The 25,943-nt window shown below is 40.5% G+C and overlaps 1 protein-coding gene and 1 long non-coding RNA gene across 4 annotated transcripts in view; one reads left to right on the top strand and one right to left on the bottom strand.

Moving 5' to 3' along the window:
- LOC119861924 (glypican-5-like) overlaps positions 1-25,943 on the bottom strand; it is a 652,536-nt gene that overhangs the window by 103,134 nt on the left and 523,459 nt on the right. The window lies entirely within an intron of this gene.
- Positions 505-18,715, top strand: LOC122455721. The gene is made up of 3 exons (XR_006274153.1): positions 505-671; positions 9,206-9,210; positions 18,679-18,715. It is a non-coding gene; the product is annotated as an uncharacterized LOC122455721 (long non-coding RNA).

Below are 25,943 nucleotides of genomic sequence, written 5' to 3'. Positions count from 1 at the left end.
CTAACAGTGTGTATGAATTACAGAATAGTGACAGAGCTAATGCCCAGAACTACCATGTACCTTTTATATTGTACCTAACACAATGGGGTCCTGCCCCGCCCCCGCAATACTACTACCACTTTTTCTTAGCATCTGTCTCTTCCCTTGCTCAACTTAGATGAGGAGAGACATACAACAAAACAAGTTGCATTACTATGCTGGGTCCTGGAATCGCCCCCCAAACTTGCTTCACGCTGTACCAATACTAGACATCTGTTGTGCTGAATTCGATGCAAAGAAGTTGAAATATTAGTTGCCCAGGTAAAATGCATAGCCTTCACATAGCCTTCATCAATCTCACGAAGGCTTTTGACCTTGTCAGTAGAAGTGGACTATATGTGCTTTTAAAAAGATTGGATGTTCCCTCCAAGCTCTTAAGCATGATTCTATCCTTCCACGAAAATGTGTACAGCAAGGGTTCTCAAACCGGGGGTTGGGACCCCTCAGGGGGTCACAAGGTTATTACGTGGAGGGTCATGAGCGGTCAGCCTCCACTCCAAACCCTGCTTTGTCTCCAGCATTTATAATGGTGTTAAATATATAAACAAGTGTTTTTAATTTATAAGGGGGTGACACTCAGAGGCTTACTGTGTGAAAGGTGTCACCAGTACGATAGATTGAGAACCACTGATGTACAGCCTAGTTCAATACAACAGCTCTGTCTCTGAGGCTTTCCAGATTCACAGTGGAGTTAAGCAAGGCTGTATACTTGCCCATAATCTGTTTGGAATCTTCTTCTCCCTGCTACCGAAACAAACTTTTGGTTCCTCAACTGAAGGAATCTATTTGCACACAAGACCAATGTTGCAAAACTCAGATCTAAAACCAAGACTTGGGAGGCCCTTATCCAACACTTCCTCTTTGCTGATGATGTAGCAGTGACAACACATACAGAAACCCATTTCCAAAGTCTAATGGACAGTTTTTCCAAAGCCTCTCAAGACTTCAGACTTATCATAAGCCTAAAAAAGATGAACATAATATGCCAAGGAGTTGAGGAAGCACCTTCCATCAAGATCAACAACTATGAACTCGAAGTGGTGAACGAGTTCACATATCTAGGGTCCACTATTACAATCAACCTCTCACTTGAAATGGAACTCAACATCTGCATCTGAAGAGCCCACACAACAATGTCTAGACTGAGCAAGAGGGCATGGCAAAACAACAAACTGACAGAACACACTAAGATCGGTGTGTATTATGCATGTGTTATCAGCACACTTTTGTACAGGAGTGAGACCTTATACTGTCATCAGGAAAAGAGTCAACAACACCGAGGTGCTCAGCATACCCAGCATGCAAACGCTCCTCAAACAGAGACGTCTCCATTGGCTTGGGCATGTGTGCCGAATGAGTAATGGCATATCCCAAAGGACATCTTCTAAGGTGAATTGGCATCTGGAAAAAGACCCAAAAGATGCCCAAAATTGCATTTCAAGGAAGAATACAAGCGCAACCCCAAATAAATAGACCTGGATGTGGATAACTGGAAAGATCACACTCTGGACCACAGGCTTTGGAACAAGAGCTTAACAAAGATCTCCGGAGTTCTGAGAGGAAGCAGTTCAGCTTAGCAGGGGAGAAAAGAGCTCGCAGAAGGTAGAGCCCAAAGGGGCGAAACACCACCTTTAAATGTGACAGATGCGGCAGAGATTGTCTCTTTCGAGTGGGTCTCTTCAGCCACAGCTGCGAGTGCCATAAAACCAACTGAGTAAATTCTTTACCTCTTGGGGTGCATAGCCATGGTATCTTGAGACCAAAGGATGCCTGCTACTACTTTTGTGTTGGGATAAGCAGATAAATTGAATTTAGTGAAGTGAGTCTATTTTATCCTACTATACAGAAGGCTACACAAGGGATATTTCTTATATATGGCAATCTGATACCTGCTTGCCTAAAGGCTTCTGTCCACTGCTTGAAGAAAATGCTTTCTAAATATGATATTAGCACATTACCACGTAATACGCTTTTAGTATGCTGAAATGTATTCCATTTTCACAAGGGCCATAATTCCTCTGAGAATCAACTTTTATGGAAAATCAATTTTTGACTTTCATAGTCATGTTTAAGTATTTTGCCTTCGTTGCTGTGTACTGAAATGGCTTTTATGATAGCTTTCTCAATATTAATAATAGTCTCAAATATGACAGAGCAATAAATATGACAGCACTTATATCCACCTAGTTTACAGTTATACTTATCACTTTTTATGCCATCTCCTATGGAGGCTGACGTACTTGTCAACCCTGCTTTTCTCTGACTTTTTTTTCCCCCACAGGCTTATTGTTTCTAATATTTTTCTTGGTCACTGTTAATGCTTTTACAGAAGAAGAAAGAATAGAGTTGTGACTCTCTTATATAGATTACTGCATCTATAGAGATTGGTTGTCAAGGATTTTTTAAGAATTTCTGGCTCTTAAAGTTTAGAGTTTGGAAGCTTTCTTTAACTGAAACAAGTGTAACTTTTTATTTTAAAGTTACAGAAGCCAGAGGGCATAGCGTGAGTTTAGGAAAGCAAGGACGAGGTGAATCAGCTGGAGGACACAGCTGGGAGTAGTTGGTAGAAATGGCCAAATAGGGCACCAATATATAAGTGGGGGATGGATTTTACTTTCTTAGAAATGGAAGTTTTTGAATAAAAGGGGAGGAGAGTCAGATTTGTGGGGCTGCAACCTAAGAAGCTTGTCGCTGCAGCTGAAGTCACCAAAGTGGAGCAGCTTCACTAAAAGTCAGAAAAACAGAGTGTTTGCACGGATCATTTGATTTCTGGTCTTATACGTGGACCATAACAGATGCACACCAGATTGGCATGGACTAAGAGACTCTACTTATAGCTGTATTATCCTGAGTGCTTCTGAAATCTTGAATAAAATAACTTCTTTCTCTCTCCCCCATCCTTAATCCTGATTTAAACCAGTATCAGTGAGAGAAGAATCAGGTCTGTGGTGGACAATATGTTCTAGAAGACCTGGCATAGTGCCAGGGACTGGAGAAAGGTGGGAGCAGGAGAAAACAACCTGGGTTGTTTTCATTGAACGAAAGAGATGTTTTGAAAATCTGAAGGCCGGGAAAGACCAGAATTCAAGAGAATAATTCCGAATGATGGTCCTGCTCCAGCAAAGCACTTTAGCACATGCTTAACTTTAAACATGAGTTGCTCTAATATAATTAAGCACATGCTTAAGTGTTTTCCTGAAGTCCAGCCTTTGAAGGCAACCCCCCATTTATGTCAAAATGTAGACTCTGATTCTATAAACACTTATGCACATGAATTACTTCATCCCACTGAGCTATTCTGATCCATCTCATCCATTGCAAGACTGGCTCCTTATCATCTCTCCACAAAAATTTGCTACCATTACTCTTATTTTATATTGCCATCATGATGAGAAAATGACACAATGCTATTTATGTTAGAGGGATTAAACCTCTATCAATCTAAGTCTGCTATGCTAGTCAGATCCCTTTGACAGTGCTCTCTACAACAGGGCTTTGGCAGGCGTAGCTGCAGAACAAGCCAGCCTGATAGAAAATGGTGGAGTTGGAATGCAACATTGCTGATGGGAGGGTTTGATTTGCTGCTGACATGTTAGGCATTTTTAAATTGCTAACATCTCTCAAACTGAGGACATTTGGAAGGTATTTCTGATCGGGACTAGAAGCATATAAATAGCCACTTGAAATGTAGGATTAAATAGAATTATGCTACAGTTGTAAATGGTCCTGTTTGTGATCATGTAGAAATTGCCAAGAAAGTATCTAAACCATGAAAGGGTTCTTAGCAAACCCAAGGGACAGAATCCCACCACTGGTTTACTTGGAAGGATGGGCAGACTCTCAGGAAACTGGGAAGGTTCAGCTGATGTGTCAGGTGGAGAAAGGAGGGGGAAGGCATGTGACCTGCAGAGCTATTTTGAATGGAAGGGGAGCAGAAAGAAGGAAGCTGAAAGAAACTTTGGGAAAATCAGGAAGGGAAAAGGCAGAATTGCCAAGCTGATGATGGCCTGGATAAGGATATGTGTGTGTGTGTGTCGTGTGTGTGTGTGGGGGCAATAGTATTTCTTCATACTTGTGAGGATGGACAGGAGCATGCTAGTCATTTCCCCACCCCCTCCCTATTTTGTGCCCTGATTGACAATAGTTTGCCAGCCTGCTGCATGCACCAGCATCAAAAACCATGTGAGACTCATGGCTTCTAACATATGGCCAGGACACTAAGATTAACAGATCTATTGTTGTAAAAAAGTGCCATGGGATCTTCAATGAGCAAGAGGGATTGAGATTTTGGTTTTACATTTCCCAATCAAAAGAGAGCCCTTCTGACTAAGTGCAATGCTAGAGCCAATATCATGATAAAAATTTGCCAAGTGCTGACTGGAAAGAAAATATTGCACCTACTGATTCACCAACAGTGCTCCCTGCATCATCACCGTTTTCCTCAGAAGTCTCTAACACAAGAGAAACAGGGCTTGATGCTACTGAGCTTTTAAGATCTGATAAGATCATACCCTTAGGTGGCATGAAGTAGCAAGAAACAATAAAATAGGTCTGAATGTGCAGATGATGGGTTTACTACAAAATGTGAAAAAGGATCATTTAAATACGTTTATTACAAACAGAATGTAAGATTTATCTAAAGCTAATCACCTTAATTCTGAGAGAAGATGAACAGACTAGAGCAGTGGGGAGAACAGCAAATCTATAGCTGCATTTATTCATGTAGTTTGAGAAATGACATTGAAAGTTGAACTTTATTGGTAATAAAATTATTTTAAAGTTAGATTTTAATGTAGAAAATATTACCATATATTTCCTCAGCAATGAAAGAAATTCGGCGTGTTAAAATTTTTGAAATAGAATTATATTTTATTTTCAGCAAGTCTGAAGGTTTCACATTTTAATCAGAGGATGCAATGCAATTTGTTAATCTCAAAACAGCTGAGATACCAGGGGGACCCCCCCTCTAGCAGTGTTAATTGATTATTAATAAATTTGTTATAAGTTGAAACATATTCTATAACATAAAACCCAATTGTTCTTTTGGCAGGAGACTATTTTCTGTTCATGGCCAAACCTGCCTGTTTTTCCTTTACAAATATTTATTTTAAAATTGGAGTTAACAATTTTTTTCAATTTAATACAGCATTTAAAGAAAAGGGGGATTCTCAATTGCACACTGTAAATAGTTTTATTGCTAAGTTTTATTGCAGTACTAAGTCCACAATCTAACATGGTGATCCTTTGTAATATATGTGCAGAAGAAATAGATGAAGTGAATACTAAGGAGCAGATACTCTGCGGGTGTAAATTTGCATGGGTGAACTTTGCGGAGCTATGTGGATATACACTAGCTGCGGATATGGACTCTGTTTTTATTGACAATACACAGTACAGGAGTGTGTTCTGGCAGGAAGAAGAGAAGCACTTGGAGAAGTTTTCCATTCTAATTCTAGTACCCTCCAAAATCCACAGAGAGGCTCCACCACAGGCCCTCTGTGGCAAATGCTGTGAGGGAATGGGGGGGCGTAATTTTGGGAAGGGATCATACATTAAGGGACTATGCATATGGCTGGTGCTAGCCCTCTGAACCTTTGACTGTGGATCAGACACTGGATCAGACTAGCACTGGATCATTTTGTCACTGGTTCAGAATTGGGCTCTGGGGCCAAATCCTGAGGCATGCTAAGCACCTGCAACTCCCATGGAGAACTAACAGGCAACTCCTATGAGTTAACTCCCGGGAGCAGACTTGTTTTAATTTAAGATATACAAAGAAATTTCTGTGCCTTGAGGAAAATATCCAATGTTCAGTTGGTCTCAATACAATAAAGGAAAAGAAAAATAGCAACAGATCCCAAATTCTGCTCCTCCTACAGAAAAAATAAAACTCCCTAATCCAAGGTTCCCAAGAGCCCCTTTAAACAACACAGGTTTCAGAGTAGCAGCCGTGTTAGTCTGTATTTGCAAAAAAGAAAAGGAGTACTTGTGGCACCTTAGAGACTAACAAATTTATTTGAGCATAAGCTTTCGTGAGCTACAGCTCACTTCATTGGATGCATTCCGATGAAGTGAGCTGTAGCTCACGAAAGCTTATGCTCAAATAAATTTGTTAGTTTCTAAGGTGCCACAAGTACTCCTTTTCTTTTAAACAACACACCTCTGCAGTTTTTAGGATTTTGCCCAGAGTAACTTCACAGAACCATATTTAGTTTGGAAAGTAATAAAGAAATCCATTAGCTATATAGCAGATTGTTTTAGCATCTAAAGTATATGAAAGATATCTGACTGATTCTATTCATGTTGGAGCTTTGTTTATAGATACCATTAAGATTTTGGCGAAAGAAATCTTAGTGTCTGTTTTGATATGATACATTTGTTTAGATCAGCTAGTTATTTATATCATAAAATGATAAATATAAGCAAAAAAAGCCCACCAAAATATTTTGGTGCTGCATATTAGCTTGTAGTCATTTAATTTGAATGTTTGTTTCTGTATAAAAAGATACTAAATTATAATACTTAAAATCATAACACTTAAAATCATACTTTAAGGTAATGGAAATTAGTTTTGCTTAGCAGCATATAATGTGCATACATTATCACAGGCTACTGAAGCAATTTTATATATATAAATAAAATTAAAAGATAACTTTAGAAAAAAGGTGTGGGCTTCCTACTGGCTCATCAATTATTACTTATATTACTTGAGAATTTAGCAGTCATGCAGATGACAGGCATTTAAAGACATTAACACTGACAATTTTCTCTAATTTTTTTTCAGTACCAATCTCCTTAACCACATAATATCTTAAAACTTTGCAAGAATAAAGACCTTACATCATGAAACTTTAACGTTAGCATACTCTACATGTAACACATCTATTGTTACTGCATATTGTACATGACCCCAAGAGAAAACACTTTTATACATTTGAGAAGTGATGTGGGAATTACCATTAACGTGTATTTTGCCATGAGCCTTTGAGCTACTCCTTATAGCATGTGCTCATTGACTTCACTGAGGCTGTGTGTGGACACAAAGGCCTGCCTGCAGCATCTGCGCTGAGAACTGCAGATTGTTATAAATATAGAGAAACAAAGTAAACCTTCCCAACCAAACTAATGGCCTGATCCTGCAAACCAATGGGACCACTCACATGGCGATGGTTTGCAGAACAGGGCCCTATGCCTCAGAAGTTCTTTTAGGGCCAGATCCCGTATCACTGAAGGGAGACATGACAAACACACAAGGGCAAAAATACTGAAAGCTCATTGGGAGAGGAAAGGATTCTGGTTTTTGTTAACACCTACCTAACTTCAATAACTAATGAACATTTTGGATAAGGGACTTCTTTGTTAAAATCCAACACCCTGGCTCTTTTGCGGTGCTCAATAAACATCTAGAAAGATATCCAGAGAAGCAGAGACTTTACATTACTGATATTTCTAAGCAGAAAGAACACTTTAAGCAAACAAACATACACTACAAGTTTCAGGCCTCCTTTAAGTCATAAAGAAACAAAAGTAAGCAAAATTCTAAAAAAAAATTTGCAAATCATCTTTAAGCAAACTGCAAAATCTAGGTAGTGTACATTTGATACAAATCTATGCAAGAAGAACAAATATAAATAAGAAATGCAGTAACGGGTTAAGGTAGCCTTTATGACTAGCACTATGTGAAGAATTTAAAATTGATGATTTGATTTTTAACAAGATGCAGAGAGTTCACACATGGCTAGTCAATAGTGTAGTACTTTACATAAATGCTTTACAAATGGTGACACAGTAATTACAATTCCAGCAAATGGTTATTATCTATCTGTTCTGCATTTTACAGACTAAGTAGAAATTTCATGCATATTGAGTACACTAGTGCTAGTTCAATTCATTTTTTCTCCTTTTATCAAAAGTTGCATTTTATTAAAAATGCAACTGCACTCAAGCCAAATGCATTATGTTTGCATAATCTTTGGAGAAAATTGTTCTAGCAATTTATCATTTGCATCTCTCTTAAAAACGTTCATTTGACATTCTGTAGATTGATACCTTTTCTGTGTGTACATATGTGTGTGTGTGTGTGTAAATAAGTATTTATTGTTGATTGCATATTTCCTCTTTTGCAGCACAGACTTCTTCCTAGTTGGCTGTATATTTTCATATATTTTGCAAAATAAGTTTACTCTATCTATAATTTATAAAATTAATTTCAAATCTTCTTGAGTACCAAGTACTTCCAATTTTTGTTGTGACACAGATTATGCAAATTGTCTTGACAAAAGAGTATATGCAAGCTGATTATAAAATAGGAATTTAGATACAAATTGTAGCTGATTGTATCTAGTTTTGTGTATTAAATCAAAGGAATTTTGATTTTTTTAAAATTCCTATTTATAAGCATAAGAGATATCTCTTTGTTAGGGGCTACTAAGGAGATTCCCACTGGGCATTTCTTGGTGATGTATTTGGGTATGATGCTGCTGAACCACAGTATGTCCCCATTACTATCATGCATCTTTATAATTTACTGACAGCCTGTCAAGAACCTGTTGAGATGTCACAAGATCATGGAATATGATTAAAGAGGTTTTTTTTATTAAACCCTGCCCTATCTTAATATACCACCAGAGTTCATATCAGGTGAGAGAGAGTCAAAGATCTTAGAACAGTCTGCACTTTCCTACTCAATTATATAGGCCTGCATATACATCTGGATACCAGTAAACTGGATCGATTCACACTAACTTATTGCCAAATAACTTCGATGTACCTGGTACCAATACCAACTACAATTCAGATCAGAAATCCAGCCATGCTGTCATGTATGTCAATGTATTTGCCAGCATGAGCCACCAGAGGATCCTTCTATATTGTGACAAAGCTGTGTCCTTGCCTCCGTGGGTCCCGCGTTTCCTGGCGGATTTCGCTAGCCTCAGAGGCTCACTGTGACCCTCCACATAACCCTTCTCTCTCTAGAGACAAGGGTCACAGTCTACTGAGCCATTTTCATCATAAGCCAGCGAGGGAGGTGAGGAGAAGTTATCCTTCCTTGCACAGTCTCTGTTGTCTCCCAGTCTCAGTGATTAATCAGGGTCAAAGGGGGGGGAAGGGAGCCAGGGCCCACCCTCTACTTTGGGCTCCAGCCCAGGGACCCTAATAATATCAGCTATGGTAGCTGACCTTTTAGAAACATGTACAATTCCCTGGGCTACTTCCCCCACAGCAGCCCTCACTTCCTCAAGCTCCACTTCACCCTTACCTCAGGGCCTCCTTCCTTGTGCCTGATATGGTGTGTACTACTCAGCCTCTCCAACAGCGCAACTTCCTCCCACAGCTCCTGACATGCACACCCATGTGACTAACTGGGAGGCTTTTAACTAGTTTCAGCCAGCCCCTGATTGGCTTCAGGTGTCCCAATCAACCTAGCCTTCTCCCTGCCTTCTGGAAAGTTCTTATTTGGCCCCAGGTGTCTTAATTGACCTGGAGCAGCTGCCATTTCACTTATCCTGGTACCAGGGATTTGTTTAGCCTGGAGCTAATATATCTATCTCCCACTACTCTTCCATAGAGTCGGAGACCTCCTGGACTATGACCGAGGAGACTGGCTGGATCCCCTGACGCTCGCTCAGTGCATGGGGCTCTCCAGACCTTGTACTCCCTGGTGCATACTTCAGGAGGTGAAGGCCGCTTTGCCACCTGCTGCTGGTTTATCTCGACCGGGTCCTGCACGAGGGCACGCCCCGCCCACCCCCTACCCCAGGCCCGCCAGACCTTTTAATTGGACCTCTGCCCTATGGACCCAACCGACCTCCTCACCCCTTCACTGTAAGCTGGCTGCACGAGATGCAGCCGGTCTGCTTTCAAACCGCGCCAAGAAAACATCTATACACGCTCGTGCTCCACGCCCTTCACGCCCTTACCCTCCTGTCCCGCCCCGATACAAAATGGCGGGACCTCCTGCCACCTTTGGAGGGTGAGGAGCCCCGGTGGGCCAGCCTATATTCCACCTTAGTTCCAAGGCCCTCCGGGGATGTCAGTTGGAGGCTCCTTCACGTAGCCGTGAGCACGAGCGTGTACTTGGCGCAGTTCACCTCAATCCCAGACACCTGCCCCTTTTGCGGCGTGAGGGAAACCCTGGCACATATATACCTGGAGTGTGCTAGGCTGCAGCCCCTATTCCGGCTCCTCACCAATATTTTATTACGCTTTTGGTTGCACTTTTCCCCTCACCTTCTTATTTATGTACTCCCTATCCATGGCCCCACAAAGTCACAGGATCTCCTGGTCAACCTCCTCCTGGCCCTCGCTAAAATGGCCATCTATAAAACCAGAGTGAGAAGGTTGGCCGATGGAGTCTCCTGTGACTGTGGGGCCTATTTCCGATCCTCGGTCCATTCACGTATCCGGGCAGAATTCCTCTGGGCGGCGTCCTCTGACTCCCTTGATGCCTTTGAGGAGCAGTGGGCGCTGTCCAGGGTTCTCTGCTCGGTGTCCCTGTCTGGTTCCCTTCGTTTGACCCTTTGACCACACTCCTGTCCCTGTTATTTCATTAGTTGTCCCCTGAAATTAATTGGAATCTAGGTCCTGTGGATCCCCCTTCTAGGCTGGGGGGGATCCTTTAGCAGTGGACGGGCTTCGCCCGCCCACTTCCCGGATCCCAAAAGGACTACTCTTCCATAGCCATCTGGCCTTCCCCCTCACAATATGTATGTTCTTCTCGCAAACATCCTTTTTCTTCATACTAGAATCTCCCAACCTTTTCTGGTAGGAGAATGCCCTTTCCAACTGCATTTGTACCAGTCCCTTTCATATAATCATAGAAGATTAGGGTTGGAAGAGACCTCAGGAGATTATCTAGTCCAACCTCCTGCTCAAAGCAGGACCAACCCCAACTAAATCATCCCAGCCAGGGCTTTGTCAAGCTGGACCTTAAAAACCTCTAAGGATGGAGATTCCACCACCTCCCTAAGTAACCCATTTCAGTGCTTCACCACCCTCCTAGTGAAATAGTGTTTCCTAATATCCAACCTAGACCTCCCCCACTGCAACTTGAGACCATGCTCCTTGTTTTGTCATCTGCACCACTGAGAACAGCCTAGCTCCATTCTCATTGGAACTACTCTTCAAGTAGTTGAAGGCTGCTATCAAATCCCCCCTCACTCTTCTCTTCTGAAGACTAAAGAAGCCCAGTTCCATCAGCCTCTCCTCATAAGTCATGTGCCCCAGCCCCTAATCATTTTCATTGTCCTCCGCTGGACTATCTCCAATTTGTCCACATCCCTTCTGTAGTGGAGGCCCCAAAACTCAACACAATACTTTGACCTGTGCCCATACCCTGGCGAGCTTGCCAAGTCTCATTTGTTTACAGGCTATTGCCTCTTTGATTTCTTGTTTGTTTTTCTTGTCCGGGTACTTTACCGTGTTTCTGCCTTCTAGTTTTTTTCTTGTTTTGGTTTATGTTTATAGGTGTATTTATTTTTTCCTCCTCTTCTGCTCTACCTTCTAGTTCTCCCTCCCTACACTTTCCTCAGATCTCCCATCCCTGTGTCTCACAACATACTGTTCTTTCCCTCACATCCCACCAATTTCTGTCCTTCCTCTGTTGCGGCCATTACTGTTACTGTATGTTCTTGTGCAACCTCCTCTAGCTGTCAGCTTTACACAGTGCAAGCTGCCTTTTACTAAAGAGAATGCTGAGAAAATACATGCCAGTGATAACCCTGCTGCTTCTCCCCTTCCCCCAAAGCCCTGTTAACACAGGACATGACACCCTATTTCCAGAGGAATCTGGCATGCACCCCACAGACTGGGAATCCCATTCTTATTCTACTCAGCTGCCACATTCCAAAGCCTCAAACTCAAGATAATATAGGGCCACATTTAGGACAATTTTAACTGCATCCACCTAACCTGTATGTGTGTGGGTACGAGGGTTCTTCAGCTGCACTCACTCACTCTAGGTATGCAATGGATATGTTTAGAGGACAATATGTTTCCTGAAAACTTGTTGAGCACAAAGTTTTCCCAGGGAAGTGATGTCAATTTCTGAGGAACCAACTTTATTTAAAAAGAAAAAAACTAAAAACTAAAACAGAGTGTTCCTTTTCCAAGATCTGGGGTGGGGGCTTCAGATTTATCAGCCAACTACTGGAAAGAGGCTAGAAGATAGACTATTTTTCAAGCCTTAAATCCCCTAAACTTTAGCTCTGGTATCTTAATATAACTGAAGAGGTGAAAGAAAGATAGACTACTGCCAATGAACTTGGATACTTGGGCACTTTCCAGAGAAATAATAAAAACGGTGTGTGAACATAAGAAGAATTTTTCATTCTCCAGATGTACTATGAAAGTCCTTTTTATGATGAATGATAAAACTGTTCCAACTCGGCTGACATAATACTATATTGTTGTAATGGGATTTTATAGTTTTCCATGGGATGGGACAATATCTCAGTCTTGACTGTACACTTATTCTATCACCAACAGCTAATCTTGAAACTCTGCCACCAGCTCAATAAATTTATAAATAATAATGTGATACATACAGTATCATGTCTTTACTATTCTTTAACACAGAACAAACGATATCATTGGTATTTCGGAGCCAGATTCCATCATTATTACTTATGCTGAGTCATACCTTACTTTGCAAGTAGGTTTCTTGACATCAACACAACTACTTAGTGAGTGAGGTCCTTCTCAGAATGAGTAAGGGGAGACAGAATCTGACCTTTAATTTGTTGAACCAAATTGTTGTCCCACTGAAGTCAAAGGCAAAATCTCTCAATGTTAATGGAACCAGAATTTAGCTCTTAAACTCCCTTTCAAAACTGTCTCAATCCTCAGGGGCATGAATGATATTTCACATACTTATTTCGTATACTATTACACAATTTTTATTAAATAGAGAATGGCTTGTGCATGGATATATCATGCTTACACGGATATATCCTGCAACTAGCTGGATATTCTATCTGACAATAATTATCTTTTGGATAGAACTTGAGAATTTCTAGTTTCATCTAATGTTTTTAGGTTTTTCATAAAAAAACTGAAAACTTAAACTGATTTTATTTTTTACAGTTTTTTTTAAGGAAAATGATACATTTTCATTGACGCTGAAACTTTTCACAGGGCACAGGCTATTTCTCGACCAGCTCTAATGATTTTATTGCATGACAGACTCCTGTTGCTATTGGTTTAACCCTGCGAGAGTCAGATCCCATAACACGGTCAGGTTAGTAAAGCTAATTCTTTGCCATGGTGATAGAATTGTACCTACTGCAGCAGTATACATATTTAAAGTCTGTTCCTTTACAAGCACCTTTCAAAAGATTTTTATCTAATCAAATTTTAAATAGGAAATTACTTGTCTGACTTCACTTCAGCAAGCTTTTCCCTTCCACGTTGGCATGGATCGGATGATTAGAACTTCACTATTGAATGGTCAGTAGCATGTCTGAGTCACTAAACTTATTTTTGGTCTATAAATACCAGATGATGATTTATTACCTGGCAATTTCTACATTGCAATGGCTAACTCATGTCTCTTTAATTTGGGATAAGCAGAAAATGGTTTTGAAATGTGAGAAATGTTGAAGTTCTCTATGCAAACAATGGATAACTTATTGGCAAGCACAATGCAGAATTTCTCCCCTTAATCAATTCACTTCAATCTATCTACTTTTTAGTGATTCAAAGGATTTTTTCAATCCCTATGCAGATCTAATCCTGCTTATCTTTTTGAATGAACTGCCAGCTGTGGACAACAAATCACTGGAAAATGGGCTAAAACTTCCTTTTTGAGAATGTTTAATGATTTTTACAAGTAGATTGAATAAAGTGAAAGACTAGTTATTACCCTTGTATGCTTTCTAGATCATCACTGTTTAACATTCATGCTTCAAGGCTTGTTTTATCACTGCTGACATCTTGACTTTATTTCTCATAAGAGCTTATGAGCTGAGTGCTGCCAGAAATCCTACTATACGCTTGTTCAGAACCTGAAGTTCTTTCACCAGAACTTTTATTTACATTTATTGCTCTCACTTCTTGCTAAGTGCTAACTATATATTTATTCTTTTTAAAATAGAACTAGATCTCACTACTGTGCAGGAATGCTAGCCAGGTAATATTTGCTACTGTGTGGATAAAGAAAATGTGTTGTGTTCTCAGAACACATATAAAGATGGGAAGCAGCCATTTATTTACCCGAAATAAAGACCAACTAGTAAACTTTTAGAGAGATGTTCATTTGGGAGATGAACAAACTTTAAATTCACATAGTATATTTGGATATAATAAAACAGGATTTATCTTGACATTGTGGAGTAATTTAATCAAGTTCAATGTTTTTCAGTTCCAACATGGGTCTACTCACTGTTCAGAGTTCAGAAAAACACAACAAACTAATCAGGGACTGAAGAAATTTATTGAGAGGAAAGACCAAGAGTTAAAATGACTAAGGGGTGGGGGGATCATACTGAGAGTCTAAATGATAGAAAAAATATTTCATGTGAGATATAGAGTTCATCAAACATCAGAATTTCCATTCCGTGGGACATTCTGAAATTCTGAAAATTCATTCAGTTTTGGAACAAAGAGTAGAAATTTCAAAATTTCTCATGGAAGGGAAAATCCAGAAAAGTTAATTTTGGAAATAATCAGAACATTTTGTTTCAGAAGCTTCAGAATGAAACTGAGCCAGGAGCTCAAGAACTGCTATTCCCCCAAATCAGCAGCAAAGAACCTAGATACCCTGAGAAACCCCAGGGTTTCTAGGCTCCTGGCTCTACAGCCGTGAAGGCCCGGGATCCCCAGCCCAGGGTATTCTGGCTGGCGAGGCTGCTCCACAGTCATGGATCCTAGAAGCCATGGACCCTACCCAGTAGCCTGCCAGGTGATCCATGGAACAATCTCCTGCTGGAAGTGGTAGAAACCCAATCTTTTGAGCACTGTAAAACTAGACTAGACGACAGTAGGAGAGGTACCATAAGAAGCAATCCTGCATCCAGATCAAATGATCCAACAGCTCTTTTCCATCCTTAATGACTATGATTAAGACACGGTGTGTTCCATAATTCTGTGGCCATGGAATTCACCACTGTCCATGGAATTATATTCTAGAATCCCAGTTTTTATATAAATACTATGCTTTTATCTCTCATGGTTTAAAGAGATGCACTGTTTCCTTCCTGAGTCTGCACACACCCTGAAATAACAGCTCTGATAGATGTGAACTGCCCCGTTTATCTCAATAACATGCTCAGTCTGAAATCTAATGATGGAAATTTAAATGCCCACATTGGTAATTATTTCACTGATGATAATTTTAGCAGAAATATCCAGATAACTGTCTTATCCTGCAATTTCCCTATGCCCCACTATGCCTTCTCAGGGGCCAAAAAATAAATAATGCAGGGGCTACTGTACCAATTGCATTATTCGTTTCTTTATTTTATTAATTAAATCCTCCATTTTTCATTATAAATGAAGCTGCTGCAAAATTTCTGATCAAGGAACTTTGCAGTTCAGTTTCTTTACGTGTTTTCCGCTTCCCTAATACTTAAGTAGCACTGTCATAAATTATGGTGGACAGGTGTAGATATGCCCCGAATCTTTTTATGAGCCATCTAAACTAGAGTTTTACTCCTAAAAAAATCCTTCATAGTTCTTGGGGATCTGGGCAAAGACTGGAGGATGGAAGGAAAAATACAGCTTTGCATTGGAGGATCTGCTGTCAGAGAATCTTTCCAAAATACATATTTGCAGGAAAATATTATTTAACTCCTGCTTTCAAGACAGAGTAAGGCAAGTAAGCAGTTTTAAAATAAGGGACATTGGGGCATTGTGGATCAAATCAGAACTATGATGTAAAAATCCTCTTTTTTGGGAAAAAAAAAAGTGCTCTATCTCTGACTTCCTTGCAGGAAAGGTACCCAACACCGGGCTAGACTCTCAGCTGCTTTAAGCTGTCATAAGTACATTGATTCCACCTGACCTATGATTATTGACACAAGTGGATCTGACCCTATAAGATTATGCTCACCATTATTAAGTTGCATGCCTCAGTCGCTGTTCTTCCCAGGGTGACCAGAGAATAGAGTATATAAGTAATACGTTAGTTCCACAGGAAAACTGTCAAACCAAAATGTGATTTCTTTTGGGATATCATTGTGTTCCTAAATGATCTCCCCTTAGCTGGAGAGGACAGTTAATGTGTCTGTTGGCTTTATGATAGTCAACCAGAATAACACAAATTTGTGGCCAGTTAAGGGCTACAAAACTTATAACACACATCTGAGCCCTTCAGTGAGTTCTCCAATAAAAACAGGAAAGGCCAGAATTGACATTGCTGATGTTTCTTGGGGGGCAGAGAGAATTAGCAAAGATAACCCCTCTCATGCTTTAAAAACAACAGAAACCCTTCTGGCTGCCTTTATAAATCATAAAACAAGAAAAAAGAGCCACCTTTTTTTTCATTGACAGCTCAACTCTACCTCTACCACCAACCTTCCACTACGCATGGCTATCACTTCTTGCATGTCAGAGGAAGTGTAGATGAAGGAGGCTTTAATAGGGACATTAAGAAGTTTACAGCCTTTGTCTTCAAGTCACAAATCACATTTGTTTTCATTGTTTGTCTATGGAGCCAAAGAAGCCTCAGTACATACAGAAGTTCTTTCTGCAGCTAGGTCTAATTTAGGTCTAATACATTGCATAGTAATGAGGGGATAAGGTAAGTTCTATTTATGGGGCACTCCAAGGAATGGTCCTAATTGTTTTTCAAGTTCTTAGATGCCCAGTGCCAAGCCAAGCTGGTGACAGACTCCCTGTGATGCCATCTGACTAGTGATCCTGTCTAGCTGTGAACATAATTTGACCCAGAACTTGGGTCAATCCAAGGTCATCTGCCACCTATCATTTAGGAACCTATCTCAGTTTGCCCAGAGAAACTCAACTTGATAGTTTCTATAAAACCTCTGGATCTGCTTTGGCAATCTTTCTGTTCAGGGAGACGGACTTCTGTAGATATGTACATGTACATATACATTGCCTCTCCCAGCTGGAGGGGCCTCCACCAGAATTAAATGAATCAAGGCAGTTACAAATGGCCGATGGGACAGGGGATGAAACAGCAGCAATTGCTAGACTTCTGGGTTCTATTAAGACAAGCTGTCATGCCTCTTAAATCTGGTTTGGTCCTAAATCTATCTCCTTCTACCTGTAACATGCCCTCTTTACCTGCTCTGCAAGCAGGGCTCCACAAGGCTAAGAAGGAGTGCACAGGCTCTGAGCAATGTAGCAGAGCACATGGAGCAAGCACAAAGATGCTGCTTGCCTGCTTGCTCACCAGATCAGCATACCTGTGTGTGGAATCACGCCTAATTCATAATGGAAAACACTTTTCTTAAGCCGGCAGGGTTTTTTTTATATGTACAATATCACACAATGCCATTAACATTTTAGATTCAGCTTCCATTAAGTTATATGGTTATCTATTTGGGAGTAATTCTAAGGCCCTTGTATTGTTAGCTCCTCCTAATTAATTTTGCCTTTATGGTGTTTTTAGAGGCAAATTGCCTTAGCCTTCACATTTATCCCATTGCTACTCAGCATGACTGAGCTATTACAGCTATTGTCAGAGGGAGCTAAATCATATACAACTTACTGGAGTTATTCAAGGAGAGAGTTTTCACTCCTGCATACTCTGTCTTTCAAACTCTGGGGCTGGTGCTTCCTCCACTCAAGTCACTTGCAGATGACTTCCATAGGAGTAGACACTCTCAATAACTAGGGTCAAACTCTTTACTGACCTAACTCTATTGACTTGAAGCAGAGAATACTGGCCATTATCTTTGAAAATTCATGGTGATTGGGGGAGGTCCTGGATGACTGGAAAAAGGCTAATGTAGTGCCCATCTTTAAAAAAGAGAAGGAGGAGGATCCGGGGAACTACAGGCCAGTCAGCCTCACCTCAGTCCCTGGATAAATCATGGAGCAGGTCCTCAAGGAGTCAATTCTGAAGCACTTAGAGGAGAGGAAAGTGATCAGGAACAGTCAGCATGGATTCACCAAGGGCAAGTCATGCCTGACTAACCTAATAGCCTTCTATGATGAGATAACTGGCTCTGTGGATGAGGGAAAGGCAGTGGACGTGTTATTCCTTGACTTTAGCAAAGCTTTTGATATGGTCTTCTTGCGAGCAAGTTAAAGAAGTATGGACTATAAGGTAAATGGACTATAAGGTGGATAGAAAGCTGGCTAGATCATTGAACTCAATGGGTAGTCATCAATGGCTCCATGTCTAGTTGGCAGTTGGCATCAAGCGGAGTGCCCCAAGGATCAGTCCTGGGGCCGGTTTTGTTCAATATCTTCATTAATGATCTGGAGGATGGTGTGGATTGCACCCTCAGCAAGTTTGCATATGACACTAAAGTGGGAGGAGTGGTAGATATGCTGGAGGGTAGGGATAGGATACAGAGGGACCTAGACAAATTAGAGGATTGGCCAAAAGAAATCTGATGAGGTTCATCAAGGAGAAGTGCAGAGTCCTGCACTTAGGACGGAAGAATCCCATGCACTGCTACAGACTAGGGACCGAGCAGTTAGGCAGCAGTTCTGCAGAAAAGGACCTAGGGGTTACAGTGGACGAGAAGCTGGATATGAGTCACCAGTGTGCCCTTGTTGCCAAGAAGGCTAACGGCATTTTGTGCTGTATAAGTAGAAGCATTGCCAGCAAATCTAGGGACGTGATCATTCCCCTCTATTCGACATTGGTGAAGCCTCATTTTGAGAACTGTGTCCAGCTTTGGGCCCCACACTACAAGAAGGATGTGGAAAAATTGGAAAGTGTCCAGCGGAGAGCAACAAAAATGATTAGGGGACTGGAACACATGACTTATGAGGAGAGGCTGAGGGAACTGGGATTATTTAATCGGCAGAAGAGAAGAATGGGGGGCAATGGGGATTTGATAGCTGCTTTCAACTACCTGAAAGGGGGTTCGAAAGAGGATAGATCTAGACTGTTCTCAGTGGTAGCAGATGACAGAACAAGGAATAATGGTCTCAAGTTGCAGTGGGGGGAGGTTTAGGTTGGATATTAGGAAAAACTTTTTCACAAGGATGGTCGTGAAGCACTGGAATGCGTTACTCAGGGAGGTGGTAGAATCTCCTTCTTTTGAGGTTTTTAAGGTCAGGCTTGACAAAGCCCTGGCTGGGATAACTTAGTTGGGATTGGTCCTGCTTTGAGCAGGGGGTTGGACTAGATGACCTCCTGAGGTCCCTTCCAACCCTGATATTCTATGATTCTATGAATGCAGCTTCTGATGTTTAGTAAGATTAGTTTTCTATAGAGTTTGGCTTCCACGCATCTCTAACTACCACATATCATCAGGCTACGCCTTCTCAGTGCATGAACCTTCTCATTCTAGCTCCCTCATTTCTATCAGTAGCTTCATAGCACCATGCCAAGATGATTTTTCTTTTAAAAATGAGTATTTGTGACATAGCACTGTAAAAAATGTCTGACAGGGAGTTGAGCAGAAAATTAGTTTGGGGAGCTTCCAACACAGGGCTATTTACAAAACAAACCCCTGACATGTATGTATTTAAATAATCATTTCTGAGTAAAATAATCAAATCAAATATCAGTGACAAGCTAAAGTTAGTAAAATGTATTGCAATATAAAGTCTTCAGCGGACTCAAGATTAATGGTACTATTTCAGACAGAAAGTCTTCAAAATAATCTACCGTAGTGTCTCTGATCACTGTTTGTTTATATAGGTTTATTTCAAATAGACAAACCCCAAATGTCCTGACCTGTACTTACTTCACCCTTCTTCTACAGTGCATTTGAAGGTTTGCACTATAAGTACTTGAAATGTTCTTAGCTTTTAATTATTCCTAAGCTCAGCTAAAGTGAACACAAATTTGCTGTAATTTACATACATCTGAGGAGATGGAAAATTAAACTTCTTGAATTACCTTTGCTCCTTTTTGAACAGAGATGATGCCAAAGTTATTTAACCTGAGTAGCTTTAGTCTTCTTTGGCTCAGCTCATTCTTCCCACTGTTATAACTAAAGTTAGGAGAAAACTCCTATGAGAGGACCTGGGCACTCAATCAGCTGTATATTATTAGAGACTAAGATCTACATCACTCAGTAACTCAATTATTTGGCTTGGCAACTATTCATGTCTCTCTTATTTGTCCAGATATGAAAGTGACTATTATGGGGCAAACTCTGATCTCAGTTTCACCATTGTAAATCCAAAGTAAGTGAATCAGACACTATTACTTTCATTTCCCAATGTCTCCAAATCCCTAGTTATGTGAATGTTAAGAAAGGAAAAGGAGTTAAGAATGATCACCCCCATTCTCATGCTTTTCAGTGTAAATCAGGCTTCTATGAATGTTTCCCTAATGACAACACATTATCTTTACTGTAACTTAGAAGATTTTAACATAGATTTCACAAATAGACCTGGGAAAATCTTGTGTGCAAAAATGATTTTTCATTAGAATTTTTCATTTCTCTTTTCTGTTCCTTTTCTCTGAATTGCTCTCTGAACATCTCCTGATTAACACAACTGAGATAATGAAGTTATAGCAGTGTCAATCCAAAGAATCTGATCTTCTGTATTTGTTTATTTCCCTCCATCTTGGCTCCATTTTTTCACACTGATTTTTAATGCATTTTTTTCTCTGACCCTTCTTGTTCCTCCCCCTTCTCTCCTAAGTAGAATACAGACTCAGTTGTGTTTGACCTTGAGACAAATGTTTCAATCCATGGTGTTAAAGGGTAACTGGTAGGTCATGTTTATGCTGTAGTTAGAAACAGGTAACCCTCTTCACCAACAAACAAAGATGACAAAAATTACAGTTTGAAACCAGTGAGCCTTCCTCAAAATAAATAGCAAGTAGAGAATTAAATTGTTTTGCAGTTTTTGAACAGGATGAGCCACTTACAATGGTATAACAATAAAGGAAATAGTGAGTGTAGTAAAAACTCAGTAGGAAACACAATATCTCATGGAATAAAGGATACCTAAAATGGATAAAGAAAGCCACTAACACAGGGATGGTATGTGATGTAGAGGATTCAAAGGACAGGAGAACAGAAGAGCTGAGAAAATGCAATATTGACACCATCTGGGATAATCAGCAATGGAACTGAAGACATGTGGAGATGAGAATTTGATGTGTGGGCTGGCTGCCAGCAGATATTCCATCAATATTCTGAGACAATAATAATAATTACACAAATCAGCAGCTATAGAATTACATATTTAGATAAATACAAGTATAACGTGGTGAATGGGAATGAAGTATGATTAAGATGACAATTTGTACAGTACACTGATATTTAGAAAAGACAGAGAAATGAGGAGGATAAGGACATCATAAAGACAAAAGGATTCTGATATGCAAAAGAAAATCTGATGATGAGAGAATTCATGAACAATGAGAAAAATACATTAACCTTCAATAGCTGTTGAGATCTGTTACAAATCAGGCAGAAGTTATCAAGAGAAAAAACAAGTTATTTTCTCTGCATTTAAAAAGAAAGGATGTTCTCAGGGGGAAAAACCTGCTCATGTGCCCTCAAGAGGAAATGTATAACCAGATAAACTACCTGGTTATAATACTTGGAGAAGATGGGGGCAGGGGAGTGGGCGGAGCAAGGTTCCTCCGTCTAAACAGTCATCTAGGAAGCAACGATTGGAATTATGTCCCAAGTTAATAACTCAGCCTGAATGCTATAATGAAGTAAAATGCCAGGTATCTTTAAGGTGATGAGAAGAAATGTGACAACAGGAAGGATATACCACCAGAAGAAGGCTTATCAAAAAAGAGAAGCTTAGCAGTATCACAAGTAGTTAGTAAAAAAGAGTTGTGAAAGAAAATGGTTAGTATTGTATTGATAAATGTTTGTCAAAATCATGTATCTGAATAGACAGCTGGGTGAAGAAACTCATTGAACACTCTCTATTCACTGTTGAAAGCCTGCTGACCATCCAGATATTACAGCATTTGCTGATTTGTTCAATGCTTGCTGTATCAGATACAATTTTGGCTTATTGATGAACATTTGTCATTCCTAAGAGGCAGCATTATTCAGGCTCTTCATCCCCTTGCACTTCATGACCCCCTCCTTTTTGGGGTGGAGCTGCAGGAGTAGCACTTGATGGAGAAGCACAGTTCTGGAAGATGGTCCATGGGGTGCAAACAGCTAGTGCAAAGGCACAATATGTCTTCATTTCTTAGATCCAGTGTTTCAAGGCTTTTTGGGAGGTGGAAGGTGAACACCTAGCTTGTTCTGTTTTGGAGCAGCGTTCCTAGGCCCTGATGTGGGTTACTTTCATGCAGGGACCAATCTGGACCCAAAGGCTCCAATGTGCAGGTACTGAACAGGTTAGTTTTAGTTCATGGGTAACAAGCTGATGAATACCCTGACTAGAGTTTCTATGCTCCTGTAAGGCTCAATTGTGAGCCTGATCATGTTCCTGTTTGGGGGAGTAACAGGGTCTCCTTATGCCCCCTCAGTGCCCTACATGGACTACCTGCATTGCCAGACCCTGCACACAGGGGAGAGCAATCACCACCAGCTGTTACTCCCCATCTATGCAGGTGTGCAGAGACTAGGTGGGGCCTTGGCTGACTGATCCCCAGAATGTGCTGGCCAGCACAGCTGCACTAGCATAAGGACAGACACATCTTTCTTTCTCCCCAAAGTAAGGGAAAAGAAGGACCCGACTGCAACTTACAGTCACTCTTGTGTCCCTTACTCGGGCTGGATTGCCAGGGGCCAATCCAGCCTCTGATATGCACTTTTGTGGATCAGTTCTGCAAGGTGCCAAGCACTCTCCCCAATGCAGCAAGCACTTAAAGATGTGCTAACTACAAGCTTATGAGTAGTTGCATTGAAATCAATAGGACTACTCACATGCTTAAAGCTAAGCAGGTCCCTGACTGTGCTGCTGGACTGGGGACAGAGTGCCGAACACCTGTTGGATGGATGTTGGTTTACATCTACACCTAAAAAGAAAAGGAGTACTTGTGGCACCTTAGAGACTAACAAATTTATTAGAGCATAAGCTTTCGTGAGCTACAGCTCACTTCATCGGATGCATTTGGTGAAAAAAACAGAGGGGAGATGCATTTTTCCACCAAATGCATCCGATGAAGTGAGCTGTAGCTCACGAAAGCTTATGCTTTAATAAATTTGTTAGTCTCTAAGGTGCCACAAGTACTCCTTTTCTTTTTGTGAATACATACTAACACGGCTGCTACTCTGAAACCTGTCATCTACAACTAGAAACCTACATGATCTGAATGGTCTCAGACCTGACAGTAGGTTTTCCCCTCCCTATTAGACATTTACATGGATTACTTTCTTCTTTCTAATTCTTTCTTTGCAAAGCCTTGGTCACAAACAATCAATAGGCATTGTCTTTAAAGTGTCAGTACATGCCAACAGTTACTATATGGTGCTATCTGAGTCACAGTGCTATTTCCACAGAGTTTCCCTATACTTGGAATGTGAGATACCTGTGGTAAGTGGTAATGGTTGGAAAACGTTAACTTTTTAATGGATTTCATCATTGTGACCCCGCACCAGTAAGGAAGGGGTTAAGCAGCTACTTTGGATCCAGGCAGCCCTACCCCACCCACTTGCAAAGCATGCATGGCTTGGAGGAAGAGCTCAAAAGAAGAACAGGCCAATGTGGCAGGGCATCAGACAATGGAGATGAACTGACCTGCACCCTGAGCTCCAGAGTCCTGGCTTGCCAAACCCACAGAGAAGAGACTGGTGATTCTCAGAAGGTCTGAGACTTTCTTTGATTTAATGTCTTTATTTTTCCTGTTGGGAGAGAGGGTCTGGCAGGAAGTGCTCCAGGGAGGCAGAAGTACGGCACTTTGGTGGATTGGAACCCAATGGAGAGGGTGGGACTGGATTTCCCTACTAACCCTTAGGAGGTGCCGAAGGTAGAAGCCTACCCCTAATACTGGGAGTCTAGAGGAGAGAAGGCCCTGAAGACAGAAGGTTCAAGATCCTCAGACCTCAACCTAGGCAGAGATACAGAGACCCCTTGCCTAACCCAAAGGGCTACCCTGTTTCTGTTGCTGGACTTTTTATATACCCTGAATGGGGTGGACATAACTATGGGACCTGTTCAGAGGGCTGAGTTACAGAAGAAGCAGGACACCACAGGACCAAAGCAGATGTTAATATGTTAATAGAGAGAACCTGCCACACCCTGCCTGACCACTAGGCAGCATCTGTGATCAGTGATCCGCTTCATAACCATATATAATTCTTCAAAACTTGTTTATTTCAGTGGTATGAAGTCATCTGAGTAAACACACGTGGAATGGGCTATATAATTAAATATAGTATGTTTAAATGTGCAAGTAATGGTCTTTAGAGCTAATAATGGATTTGACTATAAAAGGCTATATGCAACTGCCAAAAACAAAACACGAGCACTACATAATACTGTATTCAGGTAAAAAGAAAAGGAGTACTTGTGGCACCTTAGAGACTAACAAATTTATTTGAGCATAAGCTTTCGTGAGCTACAGCTCACTTCATTGGATGCATTCAGTGGAAATGCATTCAGTGGAAATTTGTATTCAGGTACAAATCTTAATGGAAGAGATGAAGGGAACTGGTGAATTTAACTGATATTCAGAAGATTCTAGATAGCTGAAAAATGGCAAACAAAACTTCAGGATTTGAAAAGTGCAGACAGACAACTGTGAAATATATTGATATTGGTTGGTTGTGGATAAAAGCTTGAGGAGCTGTGTATGAATATCTGAGTGCAGAATTGGAATATATAAGCATGGGATCAGCCCCTCAGATAGTATTAATCAAAATCAATATAAATGTACAAATTTAAACCAGGATCTGGTCTCTAACTCTCTTTCTAGAGAAAGTGGGAAATGGGGAAGATAATGACATTTGGTCAGGGAGACTTTTAGTCGGCCTGCAGTTGAATATGTTGAAGCAGGTAATCTAGATGCTGGTGAAATCCATGCGCTTTGGGGATTTATTGTTTTTGTTGGTAGGAAGGTAGGGAAGGATGGTTCAATAGTATCGTAAAAATATATTTGTAAGTAATCCATACACTATGCTTCACAGAGGGCAATGTTTCTCAATCTATAGAGCATGACTGTAAGCACAATGTTTGTAAATTATTTTTATATTGATTTTAAATAAATGATGACTATTTTAGTGTACTGTGCTGGATTCTGGTTTCATCATTTCAGAGTCAGATACTTAGATATGTCCTCTTTAGGGAGACTTCTGCATAAACCTGGTATTAAAATCATCATCATTATTATTATTGCTCTGCCAAAGACATTTACCCTTTGAAAGCCCTTTTTATTACATTTAATCACATGCAACAGCATTCATTGAGACTGATACTTTAGAGTTGTCATTTAAGGCCTGATCCAAAGCCCACTGAAGTGAATGGGAAGGTCCCCCATTGAGTTCAGTGGGCTTTGGATCAGACTCCTACTCAGTGCTTTGCCACCAGAAGTTCTCAAGTGAGCTAAATTTCTTCCATTGCATATCTACAAAGCAATAATCAGAGCACTCTTGGTAGATCTCAAGTTGTGTAATGTAACTTTGCAATTAAAAAGCACCATAATTTACAGACACATACCAAGAGGAAATTAAATGAAATTGAAGTGTTTTTATATTTTAACATTCTACTAAAGCAAAGGCGTTTTGTAATGAGACTAATCTCATTTTATTGCTTAATTGCATCTAGATATGCCAAACAAATTTACTGCTAGTAACCTGCATACAATATAATATATTAATTATAAAACACTATTACAATTTTCACAAGAAGGAATAGCTATCTTACTGTTCTGAATCCAAAGC

The sequence above is a fragment of the Dermochelys coriacea genome, chromosome 9 (genome assembly GCF_009764565.3).
Source record: "Dermochelys coriacea isolate rDerCor1 chromosome 9, rDerCor1.pri.v4, whole genome shotgun sequence".
Classification (NCBI taxonomy): domain Eukaryota; kingdom Metazoa; phylum Chordata; order Testudines; family Dermochelyidae; genus Dermochelys; species Dermochelys coriacea.
Note: the sequence above shows the minus strand (reverse complement) of the source record. Positions and strands in the feature narration are given on the sequence as shown.